At 43.1% G+C, this 13,177-nt stretch overlaps 1 protein-coding gene across 1 annotated transcript in view; it reads right to left on the bottom strand.

Moving 5' to 3' along the window:
• Positions 1 to 13,177, bottom strand: part of dab1a (DAB adaptor protein 1a) — a 69,024-nt gene that overhangs the window by 44,403 nt on the left and 11,444 nt on the right. The window lies entirely within an intron of this gene.

The following is a 13,177-nucleotide window of genomic DNA, read 5'->3' as shown; positions in this document are numbered from 1 at the left end:
TAACCCTTTGGGTGAATGCATGAAAACACACACATTAACATTCACACACAAATGCAGACAAGCTCCTTTCATACACAGACGCTGAAGTACAAAGACAGCAGGAGACAGCTGCACGGTGACGTGTATAATAACGAATCTGACTACCTTCTGAGCTGCTTTCCACCTCTCCTTGTACTATCAGTCTTGACCTCTCTCTCTCTCTCCCTCTCCATCTAACAGTGACTGAGTGCAGACTTGAACAAAACGAAAAGATTGGTACTTCTTGGGAAAGGGGGAAATCTCCCTTTTTCTCTTCCCCCCCTCTCCACGGTGTTTCTGTGTGAATAGGAGGCCCCTGTGAGCCTCGAGCGAGAACAGATAAATTGAGAGGCTTTTAATTTGCTGCAGACAGAACAGAACAGAGTCCATTTAATTCTGCCAGCAGAGGCCATGTCGGCAAAATGCTGACAATATTCTTTATCTGGTCCAAACACACTGGAAAAGTGTGAGTCACTCCAATTACAGGCATTATCAGCAGCACTGTTCCACCAAATGGATGGAGGGAGAGTAGGAGAGAGAGAGAGAGTGGGTATAAAGAGAGAGGGGTTAGAGGGAAGAGAAATGAACAGAGTGGGAAGAAAGTGAGGGGAGAGGGAACACAGAGAGGGTGAGCAGATAATGAGCAGGGGGTAAAAGGGGTGAGAAAAAAGCCCAAGGAAGCAAAATCAGAAGAGAAAGGATGGAGTTTGAACGGCTTCAGCTCCGACCCTGAACACGTCCCCCTCTGTCCCCCTCTGTCCCCCTCTGTCCTTTTTGTTCTCTGAATTTGTTCTTCTGGCTGTGAAGTCTTTCAGGCAGCATCTGGAGCTTGTGTTTAAGAAAGGCAGTTTGTTAATCCTCAACTTGGATCAGAAAGCCCCCTACCCCAACTCCTTTTACACAATAATTACATTTTTTATTCAACTACAAAACAAAAGATTTAAAGACATGTTCCGCTGGTTGTACTTTGAGTGTACGATTACAAAATAAATCACGAAACACTTTTAAGATTAGTTTATATTCTGACTGTACAAATACACCGTTGAGAGCACCACCCCTCACTAAGTGAAGAAGTTCAACTCAGCCAACCATTGCAAGCAAAGCCAACCAGTCTGCCGGTGGAAATGAGACTTTGAGACTGAAAATGAAAAACCGTCTGCAGCATCCCTCTCCAGACTTCTCTAAGGCTCCAGACATAAGGTTGTTTCTCCGGAGAGTCGGGGAATAGTTCTACATCTAAGCTACAGTCCCTGGAGGGCAGAACAAGCACATTTCCCCCAAAAAAGCATATGTGCAGCTTCAACTGTACAAATTCTCTGCCTCTTACACACACAGACAACATGAAAGAAAGAGCAGCGCAAATCAAAAGCCATCGTGAACACTGTAGTGGCGGTTTGACCTGGAATCAGCGCGCGAGCTAAAAGTAGCAGCAGAGAAGGATGTGAACACGGCTTAGTGTGTCTGGATTTAGACAGAAATCTGAAGCCATACCAGAGACTGGAGGAAAGGAGGCGAAGGGAGCAGGCAGTAAATTGGTCGTCCGTAAATGGGGCGCTGCCAAACAGGCGCGAGTGGGTGATGTGAGGATCGGGCTGTGTGTGTGTGTGTGTGTGTGTGACTCAATAAACAGGATGCTGCCAACAGGAGCTTAAGGCCCAGAAATCATCTGCAGCTACAATAAAGTCCGCCAGGCAAAAGGAAAGAAAAAAGAAAGAAAAAAGATGGTGGAGGGGGGGTTTGCTGGCACTCTCGCCTCCCCTCTTTCTCCCACCTCCCACTCTCAGGGTAATTGTGTTCTGTCCATCAGGCTCAGAGTTAGATTAGCAGCTCCACTCATTCAGCTCCACTGCCATCTCAATAATAAATAATCATCATAGAGACCACCTTTACGCTACGTTCCTCACTACCTGTGTTATGTCCATCTTCTGCTTCCCCCCCCCCCCCCCCCCCACCACCACCACCACCCTCCTCTCGCTCCTTCCACCCCACCAAAAACCACCTTTGTATCCTGACACCAATGCAGAGTCCTTATCAGCGACACATTTCTTCTCTGAGCTGCACTCGTTGATGAATAACCACGACTGCGGGTATGAAAGGTTATCCGTGTTACAGTCTGTCACGGTTCAGATGTCTGAATGGTAAATGAACAATCTCTCTCTAGACTACATTACCAGTCAGACACAGTGAAATGCTCCTAGTTTTAGGCACCGTAATGATTTAAAACATGAAAAGTCAACTGGGTTACTGCACTAGAAAACCAGAGAACATTTTTTATCAAGGCAAAAAAAAACAACAAAGGTGAACATCGACAGCCAAGAACATGAAAAGTAGACCTACCAGTTTATGATATGTAGAATGTAAAATACAGTGTCCTCTCAACTTCGGTATTTTACCAACAGAAGTGAAGAAAGAAAGAGAGCGTCAAACGGCGTAAAGGTTGAAAATCAACTGAAGAAGTCAGAGGACAAAAGGGAGTAAGAGCTAAAGGACTGCTTTTGTGTGTGTGTGCAAGAGAAAAAGACAGAGAGAGTGAGAGAGGTAGGAAGATATGGGAACAAGAAAGTACCTGAGAAAATGAGCTGAGGGTTAAAGTTCAGTGTCACACCCAGATAGCTGCTGTATATCAATTGACTGTATACCTGGCCAACAACAAATGAAGTCATTCATCCCATGTCACACTTATGATGACATTAGCAGTAGGGATGTCCCGATCACCTTTTTTTGCTCCCGATCCGATTCCGATCATTTGATTTTGACAATCTGCCGATACCGATTTTTCCCGATCCGATCTTTATGCAATGCATTAAGAGAAAAAAAAGATAACAGATAACGGCTGGTCATCCAACGCGATGAATTCAGCTATCTTGGCTGTTATTTTTTTGGCCTTTTCACTGTTCTGGGGTAGTTTCTCTTTCCTTTTAAAAGTCTGTGAAAGTGTCGGTTGTTTCAGTGCCATTACCTGAGTGACCGCTGTGTACTCGTCGTGTTGTTGTTGGTGTTTGTATTAGATTGGTCGTGTTGAACGTAGCTCTGTTCTTTCCACCACGCGGAACCTCCGCCTTGCAAACATTGCATCTGGCTGTTACACTGCCTTCGCTTTCAATTTTATAATACTTCCAAACTCCTGACATTTTCTCTGTCCCGACTCCCGAGGCACCAGCTGAACGTAGCCTCTTGTTAGCTTACTGCTACTATTAGACACTGCGCCCACTCTGTTGCCAGATTTGAGAGAAATAAGCAACCAGGTCTATGAAAACAAGCCCAAAAGAAGCAACACATACATGATGTTGTGTAATTTTAAACCAAAACTAAGGCCTCAGGATGACTTTAAGACGTGAACATGGTCATTTTTGTTTTGTAACATTAAATAAAATGTATAAAAATATTTTATTTAAAAAAAAAAAAAAAAAAAAAAAAAAAATTCCGATCCCCAATTTTTTTCTCCCGATTCCGATCTTTTGAAAATCACGTGATCGGCTCCGATCCCCGATCACGTGATCGGATCGGGACATCCCTAATTAGCAGAGATCAAAGTGTTATTGATAGATGGTGACGGATACAACCGGAATACATTTTGGTATTTGAATCCTAAAATAAATTACCTGTCATTCTTCAAAAGATTAACAAACGAATTCCAAGGCAAAACCATTTGTTCTCAATGGGCAATACAATGAAATAGGAGAGACAATCCCAGCTGAGAAGGCTGTGGCCAAATGTCCAAAGTCCTACTGGTCTTTATTGAAACTATGGGTTACAGGTGAGCCATGTGTACTCCCTGTTTATTGTAAGCTGATGAAGAGTTGGCTGACTGGTTTTGATGGTCATCATAAAATCATCATGGTAAAAGAAGAAATGGTGACATGATCTGGTTAAATGAGGTCCTGGCACTTGTTGCACATTGAACTTGCCATCTTATCTGCTAACATGTTCTTAATTGATCCATTTCTCAACAGTGATTTCTCAGTAATGAAGTAATGATTAACACCTGCACCTTTATCACCAACATATAATGAATAGCATGAAGTTAACATGGCAGGTATGGCCGTTGATTAGGAAGCTGAATCTAGGAAAGGATCAAATAAATGGAGCAAACTCTAAAGCACAGAAACTCTTACATTGCATTAAAACTTCAAAGGATTGGTAAACCTGAACATAGAGAGCGATTGAAATATCTCCAGCCACATGTGCGAGTACAGATTGCAATGCACCCTTTGGTTGAGGGGGGAGAATGTCACTATTTGGCACAGAATCAAATGTCAGTGCATCTCCTGCTGAGAGGCTGCTGTCAAAAGGCATACCGTCACAGCTCACAACCCTCCAGTACAGCCATAGCCTGATTGTACGAGGTCCTTTGGTGAAAAGGGCCTTCATGACATTGATCTAAACAGTCATTACACCCCCAACAGCACATTTGCAGCGCTTGATTTCAGAGAATTCCTCTTGAAATTGAGGCAAAAAAATAATATGTGGCTTTAACAGTAGTTACATCTGCACCACATACAAACAAACGGCTCAAAATGGTTACAGCAGCTGTCAAGTGGATAAAGCAGCAGCCAGTGCAGCATGGCCTGCAGGCTCATAGGAACAGCAGTGCAGCTAGTTCAGCAGGCAGTCAGCCAGGCCACCAGCAAGCACACTGCAGGAGGAAAACATGGAAACACCGACTGTGAGCTTGCTCCAGGTACTCCACATGGCACCCTGCCTGTCTGAGTGACTAGGAACATTCAGAGGCCTCATCAGAAAGGTAAACACACACACACACACTTTCCCACCCACAATCTCCTGCCAGAAATAGGATACCCTGCAACGATGACAGATCCACATGCACGTGCAGAAATTAACGAAAAAAAAAAAAATGCCATGCATAGTCTTCTTCACCTAACCTATTTACAGACACGGAGCTGGAGATATCAAAGCGCTGTGCCCTCTTTGGGGAATTCCTCCTTTCTCATGTTTTAAGGGGAAATAGATGAAAACGAATCTTATTCTTCCTGTGCCTGTGAGTGTGTCTGTGGGTGTGTGTGTGTGTGTCTCCTTGCCTTGTTAATGTGCTCAAATGTAAATTGGTAGTGCTCAACAATGTGTATAAGGATGTCTTTTTAATGCAGAGTGGAAGCGCTGGCTTTGCCGACAGAATGTGGATATGCCTTTATTAACAAACCCACCTTTCTGTCTCTCTCTGATCTCTTTTCTGCCTCCTTCAAACACACTATTCTACTACAGCAGTCTGCATCATTCTCATATTCCCCATTAACGCATTCAAAACAACTCCAGCATTGCATTTAGAGTGCAATTTGATAATTCATGCTTTGGTTCAGTTCTACTGCAGCCCATATCTAGAGATGTATCAGTTCAGTTCAGATCTTCACACGTTATTCCTCATTACCAAACTGTGGAAGTGGTGCTGGAGCTCCTTCCACTTTAAGAATGATTAATTGATTTATGGTTTCTTGGAGTTGACAGAAACAGGCTAATGTCAGCAATATGGTAATGATCATGATTAACCAATTGCAGTACGAACACACACCAACACAGTTTGTCTGGTCTAGTGTCTTTGTACACACCCCAGACTGGCTGTAACATTCCAAAACGTTAATGGCGTGTTAAAATGTCTTCACACTATTTTATAATGTGGCTTGTTGCAACCAGTATGTCCCCAGCAGCTGTACAGTAAAAGCATGGGTAACCCTTTGGTCTAGAAAACCATCTTTACTGATCTGTAGTCTATTGTGGTGGTTGCCTGTTAAAAATGTCCACTCAACATGATTTAGATCCCCCAAGGCCCCTCTGGACCCCCCCCATCAGCAGAGCCTAAAGTGAGTGATGGATACGCTACATCTGTGGAGTGGAAGAGAGGAGAGGAGATTCTGGTGCATAAAAATAGAGCCGGAGTCTGCCGGAGCAGGAGACTGAGAGTTAATTAGGGATGCAATCATCAATTATTCAAAACACTTAATCATGGTGTCGCACAATGCTGTTGCACAAACACACACATGCACAGTAACACACACACAAAGATATGTACCACAGGCTTTTCCAACTGTGCCTCTGATGGCAGACACACAGAGAAAGATAGATGGATGAAGAGGAAATAAAGAAAAGGACGACTGTTGCTTCTGCCTCATTTTCTACTGACACACATTGTGACATACACACATAGACATAAAGACAGTATACAGATACACTTTTGCAAACACATACAAACATAGACATTTAAATCCTTCCTTCATCTTTACCCACTGCAGTTTCACAGGGGACTTCAAGCCACTGTGCACAGGGTGAAAGGAGAAGAACAAATTGGACAAGTTGCCAGTCTGTCAATAGGATACCAAAATGTTAAAACAACCATTCACACTTATTGGCAATTTGGAGTTATCTCATTCCCCTAATCTGCTTGCTTTTGGATCGTTCAACGAAACTGGAGCACCCAAAACAAAATGTTGACCCTCCCTCACCCTTACCAATTAGTAGCAAGAGATATATTTAAGTCCATTGATATTATTTGTATTCAACATGCCGGAGGCTGTAGTGGTAAATAAGGCAGTTCATTGAATGTGAAAGATGCAGATTTAGGAGTTGTTGACTTACAAGATATCTAGCGACATCAATGTATTCTATGATTGTCGCAGTGTTTCTCTCTCAATTCTTTGTATTTATAAATGTAGTTACAGAGTTTGATAGTTATGGTTGAATGTTTCTTTAATCCCACTGACATATTTTTGACATCCGGTTTAAAAAACATAAATTTAATTCAGCAGTCTGAAAAAAAGTGGGTGACTGAATGCAAACACAATCAAACTTGAGCTGTGAGGCATGATCACTGCTTAATATAGCAGCAAACTACACTTTCACCACAGTACAGATTTAAGGATCCTACATTTTGTCTTTCTTGACTGAGATAGTACAGCACATACAGGAAAGGAAGAGCAAGGAGACCACATGAAGCAAATAGCAGCGGATTACTAGTAAATCTAGGCTGCTCAGGTTAGGACTGAGCCTGCGTATGTGGGGCACTCGCTCTACAAGGTGAGCTACCAGGGCACCTCGTTACTGACATTTTAAATGGATAGGCCACAATGTGACTGATCCAGATATTATACAGTGCCTTTGTCAATGTCATTGTAAAGATTCTGTTAGTCCCTTATCTGCTACATTCATGCAGTCATGGCAGGCCAGATTCCTCTTTTATTGCCACAGCAGTCTGGCCTCTTTACACCTTATATAAAGATGAGTAAAAGAGATGACTGGTATTAGACTTGTAATCACAAAAGGTATCAGGAGATATATTGGTCCATCTCGTCGTTACCATTCAAAGACTCCACAAAACCACAGAGCTCACCAATAAAGCAGTTAACATACATTCATTTTAGGGCTGTGCGATTATGGCAAAAATCATAATCACGATTATTTTGGTCAATAATTGATATCACGATTATTAAAAACGATTATCCATTTACTTTGAAAACATCCATATATTGAAAAAAAAATGTTGAACAGTATGTTTTTGAACTTTAAGTATAATTCAACAGAAAAACCAAAAAAAAAAAAAAAGTTTTTTTTTTTTAATAAAAATAATAATCGTTTTATTTCGATTACATTGTTTTCGTAATCGTTGCAAGCCAAAATCGTAATCGAGATTAAAATACGATTAATTGCACAGCCCTAATTCATTTCCAATACAACTGTTGGGAAAATACTGAATGTACTCTTCCAATATCAGAGTAGCACATGATAACAAAGGCCCAACTGTAGCTGTGTACATGACAGGATGTAGGATTACCTAGAAGAGCGGCAGGAGTCAGGACACTGTTTTAGGCATATGATAGCTACAGTATGTGATTAACATGATGATTCAGCCTCTATGGAGATAGACATATGACAAGCATGATCATTTCTGACGTGGGCTTTAGCTAATCTGAACAAAACATTGTATACTGCTTTGAACCGGTATTCTGCATCTTGTGACTGAGTAACTCCCGCTCTTGTATATCAGCATGTGAAGGACACTGTTCAGGAACTAGTTGTACCATATGCTCTGATGACTACTTCCACTCTTGCAAGGATAATAAATACATGTATCCTGATATTGAAGCTCAAGCCGGTGACGAGTGATATTTTTCTAACAGCAACCTTGTGGAGTTTGTTTGGTATTCTCATGCTCTAAAGTAGGAAAGCAAAGACAAGATAGAGAGAGAGAGAAGGACTGGATGGCAGAGGAATGGAGTTGGTCGTAACTAAAAGAAACTAAGCATGCTTTAGGCTAGTGACAACCTCAAACTTCTTCACTTGCAAGCCGCTGGCGTGCCTAGTCTGAGTTTGCCTGCAACCTGTACCAAGACACACCACTGGAGAACGGGTGAGCTCCATTAATGGCTTCAAACTCAGTCTGTCTGCAGGGGGAGGAACAGATTATCCGACTCTGTCCTCAGGGTCCAGTCCAACCACAGAGGGACTGTCTAGGTTCAATCTGCCCCTTTCAGCACTTGGGAGAAATCCCCGAGCGGGTGAGAGTACATCTTCCCCCCGCAGCCCTCCCCCGAGCAGCTTCCTGCCACCAGCGGCCATCAGTCAGTCACAGATCCCGCCTCCTGCCCGCGCACACTGTCACAGTCGCCTGCCCTTCCAGTTAAACACAGACAGCCAAACAAAATCAATCTTTACTGAGTGTCCGTGTTTAATAAGGCCCTGTTGTTTCTTATGGACTCTGACAACATGATCAGCCCCCGCACCACTTTGCACACACACACACAGGGGAGTCATTACAGCACCATTGGTGGGGCAGTAAGCTGGATATTTAACACACTGAACCCTTAATGTCTGTTGTACTACATGTGACCATTTGTTTTATTCTAACAAAGACAGACAGGCACACACACACACGCCACAGATGCACATTAAGCCCAGATAAACACTGCACTCTGATGTCATCAACAGACTCGTTGAGAATCACCACGGGATTGTCAGACTCGGCACACGATTTGCATAATTTCCATTTCTGAATTCCAAACTCTTTGAACATTTCACACAAACATTACAGCCAAACAAACACAAACAAACGGCAATGTGCAAAGGTCTCATGCTGCATATGGAGTCTATGAGAGTTCCTGGAGGTGAAACTTTCTGCCAGCTCCAGAAATAGACCCTTTTAGCACCCTATGGTCTATTGGACTGCTGGTCTGTCTGAACTCGCACTGAGAGTAGAGGGGCTATTGGCATTCACTTCCCCGTGGGGCTCCAAGTCAATACAAACCTCTTAAACTCAGAAAAGACTGTGTGTGTTTCTGAGTTTGTGAGAGGGAAAGAGAGAGCGGGAGGGAGAGAGATAGAGAGAAAAGGGAAGGATGCTATTCAATAGTCACTTTTTCATCTGTAGGCAGGCATCTGAATGACGTTATTTTGTATTTGTTTCAGGCATCAAGTAGTTGTACATTTTGTGCAGGTACACTCATTGCATCAGTGTGATATACACATGCTTTTCTGTGTGTGTGTGTGTGTGTGTGTGTGTGTGTGTGTGTGTGTGTGTATTGTTATGTGTGTGTGTACGTGGTGCAGGTAATGATGGTGTGCTAAAGCAGAGTCCCCCCCCCCCCCCGTCAGAGCCCAGCCTTTCAGTGCCATCCATCATAGTGCAGCTGCTAATGATACCAATACATACATCTGCCCAGAGAGCGTCGGGGGGGCTGGGGAGAGATGTGTGGAAATCTAAAAGGAGGACAGGGATAGAGGAAGAGGAAGAGAAAGAAAGCCAGAGAGGAAGATATTGTAAGAAAAAGTGAAAGAGGCAGCCGGGAATAAAAGAGAAAAAGAACAAGACCTCCACAGTTATTACCGAACTGTAGGTTAGGTTATGTGCAAATCACTGTCGTGCCAATAAAGCTCATTTGAATTTGCATTTGAGAGAAAGAGGAGGAGGAGGAGGGGAACGGGAGCTGGTAGAGAAGAGGCAACCAGCATGAAGAGGGAAGGAAATGTGCTGTCACAGGCTGAGGACTGAAAGAGTATCTGTGTGACTGGAATAGGCAATCTGATTCCCCCAGTCCTCCTCCTCTCTCTCACACTCACACAAAGACACAAACTCACACAAACACACAAACACACACAGTACACACAAAACTGTCCACTGCCAAACACACAGAGAAGCTCGCTGCATCTGTGTGGATTAATACAAGAGGCCGGTTAATGCTCCTTCTTTGAGTTGACCTCTTAGTTTAGGAATAAAACACACAGTCTGCACTCCTACAGATTGTGTTTTATTTTTGGATAAAACTCAAGTTCCTCTATATCTGTGACGGGATTATTTTTGATCAGAAACATCAATGAGAAGTGTTCACAATCTAAGCAGCACAGTGCAACACACCACCACTTTTAAAGGGCTATTTTTTTCCATCATGAGGTTTATCATGAAAAAAACGTGGTCAAAATACCTACATGTACACAACACTTAAAGGTGGGGTAGGTAAGTTTGAGAAACCGGCTCGAGATACATTTTTTGTTATATTCCATGGAATGCTCTTAACATCCGCTAACATCCCGATAGCAATGAATATCTTAAGTGCTTTGACAAAAAATCCATAAAGAAATGTCATCTGTGGAAGCCGTAGTACTGTAAAAAGCACGACCAATCATTTTAGCCGGCCCGGCTAAAGTAACTGGATGGCCTACCTGCCTGTCAGCCATCCATCTGTGCACAAACGTATCTCATGCCCTCATTGGTCATGTGCGCGTTCGTGTGTGTTGGGGGAGGGGCTCTGTAAGGAAGTGGCAGATTTTTTCCGGCTGTGTATTTTCAAATTCTAGCGCACTCGAGCCGGTTTCTCCAAAATTACCTACCCCACCTTTAACAAGATAGAAAATGGATTCCCAAAAAAATGAATGTTTGTGTAGTTCTTTTGAAAATAATTTTAATCACTAATTAAAAAAAAAAAAAAAAATACAGTAAATTTAACTTAAAAATAAAAACACCTTTACTACAAAGGCATCTTGATGATACAAATTTAAACAATTGCACACATTCTTAACAACTTCCGTAAAGCACCACAAAGGTTATCTATATATAAAATTATCCAATGTAGCTGTGAAAATGACTAAAGGGGTTAAGGCCCTAAAACCTGATGTGAGAAAACCGTTTACACATCAATTAATCTGCACCACATTGAAATCCCCATTCTTTGAGATTATAACAGCTCTAATAAAAATCGCTCAAGAATACATGAGAATGCCAAATTAATCTTTTGATTTTCCAGACTGCCATTAGCTCATTCAGCTAGATCTGTTGAGAGCGCGAGTGAGACAGAAAAGGCTGGAACACTTCTTTTCTCTTCTCATCTTATTCCCAAGACACACCATCCTCTTCACTTCCTGGAGCCAGATGAAGGCCAGCGGGGCTGTGAAATTAGCCTATCAGATGCCTCCACCAGCTAACGAAGAACTCTGGATATGCTAATAGACAGGAGATTAAGATATGTAGCTGGGGGCGCACGCACACGCACACACACACACACACACACACACACACACACACACACACACACACACACACACACACACACACACACACACACACACCTTGAGCACATCGCAGTCAGCCTTGGAGAATGTTACAGTGTTATGATGAGAGTACAGGTAATGAAGAGGGTTATTTCGTATATGAGGTTGTACAAAATCTTCATACAAAGAAAAGGATTTAAAATAAATGTGTGTGTGTGTATGCAATGATATACAGAGAGCTGAAAGAGACTCACTAGATCACACTGGACTATCTGCTTCCGAGGGGGGACACAGGTGAGGAAATCCCTCCCTTTCTTCCTCCTCCATCTTTCTCTACACCCTTGTTATCGTGGCGTTACACAAACAGGTGCAGCCCCCCTGACCCCACACCACCATCCCCATCATCGATCTCCTTTAACTATCTACCCATGAGAAATATTATTTTTCCGTTCTCTTTGTCTCTCCTCCTCTGTTTCCCTCTCTGTGTGATGGCTCATCCTTCTTCATTGCTCTGCCTCCTCTCGCAGGGCTGGCCATCTGTACAGTAACAGGTGCGCTGTGTGTGTGTGTGTGTGACTGATGTGTTTGTTACCTGTAGCGCTGCCTGCAGCCACTACTGCATGGAATATAGCTGCCTCCTGACCTACTCGCTTCTACTCTGCTCTCTTTTCCTACTCCTCTTCCTCGGTGTGTCCTTCAGATAGCGACAGGAGGATAAGAGGAGGAGGAGATGAGCGGTGTAATGAGTTGGGGAGGCAGCAGCAGGCTGTCGTGTATTTGTATATGTGTGTTTGGAGCTTTTACCAGCCGTGCGGTGTTCACAGTAGTGGAGTTTGGGGTAATTAGTCCCACCAGTCTACGAGTGGGAGCAAATACATGTGTGTGTGTGTGTCTGCGTGTATGGTCCACCGGCTCATCTCATTAGTCTCACAGGTGAGTGATTAAACGCTCTGCAACACCTGGAAGTGTTCCTCCTATCCTCCACCCCTTCCATCTCTGCTGTTGTCTTAATATACAGCTATACCCCTGAGATTACCCCTGAGAACTCCCCTGGCCCAGTCATAACACACTCCAGAGGATGGCTACACACACTTTATGACACACACACACACACACACACACACACAATTCCCCTTACAGCCGTACCTTTCTCTCAAGCCCTTTTCAGACGAGCAGTCTCTTACATTGCTGGGCCCATCCATCTATTTAATGTAATGGCTTCTGGCCTTTCATACATTAGCCTCCATTATGCAAATGAATCAAAGATATGTGTGCCAGCTGTGGTTCAGTGGGTACATCGTAGGGGTTATGGTTCATCCCCTTACCCCTCTATTCCACATATTGAAGTATCTATGAGGTAGACACTGAACCCCAATTTCCCCTAATGGTTACCCAGTGCTTCTATGAGAAGACTCATTTGGATTTAGCAGCAATACGCACAGGATATTTGGTATCTGGTAAGGAAGAGAGAGCACTGGCACCTTTATATAAAAAGAGGACATGAAGGAAACTTGGCCTCAGTTTTCTCACAGGCTCACCACTGATGGATTTTACATTTATTTTTCACTTGAAGCTTTAATTAGTGCCCCTGGTGAGCACTAGGGAAGCTCACAGCCAGTTCTCAATATAGGGTCCTTTAATAAATGATCTCATCAATTTCATCAATCAATAA

The sequence above is a fragment of the Trematomus bernacchii genome, unplaced genomic scaffold (assembly GCF_902827165.1).
Source record: "Trematomus bernacchii unplaced genomic scaffold, fTreBer1.1, whole genome shotgun sequence".
Taxonomy (NCBI): Eukaryota; Metazoa; Chordata; class Actinopteri; order Perciformes; family Nototheniidae; genus Trematomus; species Trematomus bernacchii.
The sequence above is the reverse complement of the archived record's forward strand: the minus strand, read 5'-3'. Positions and strand labels throughout refer to the sequence as shown.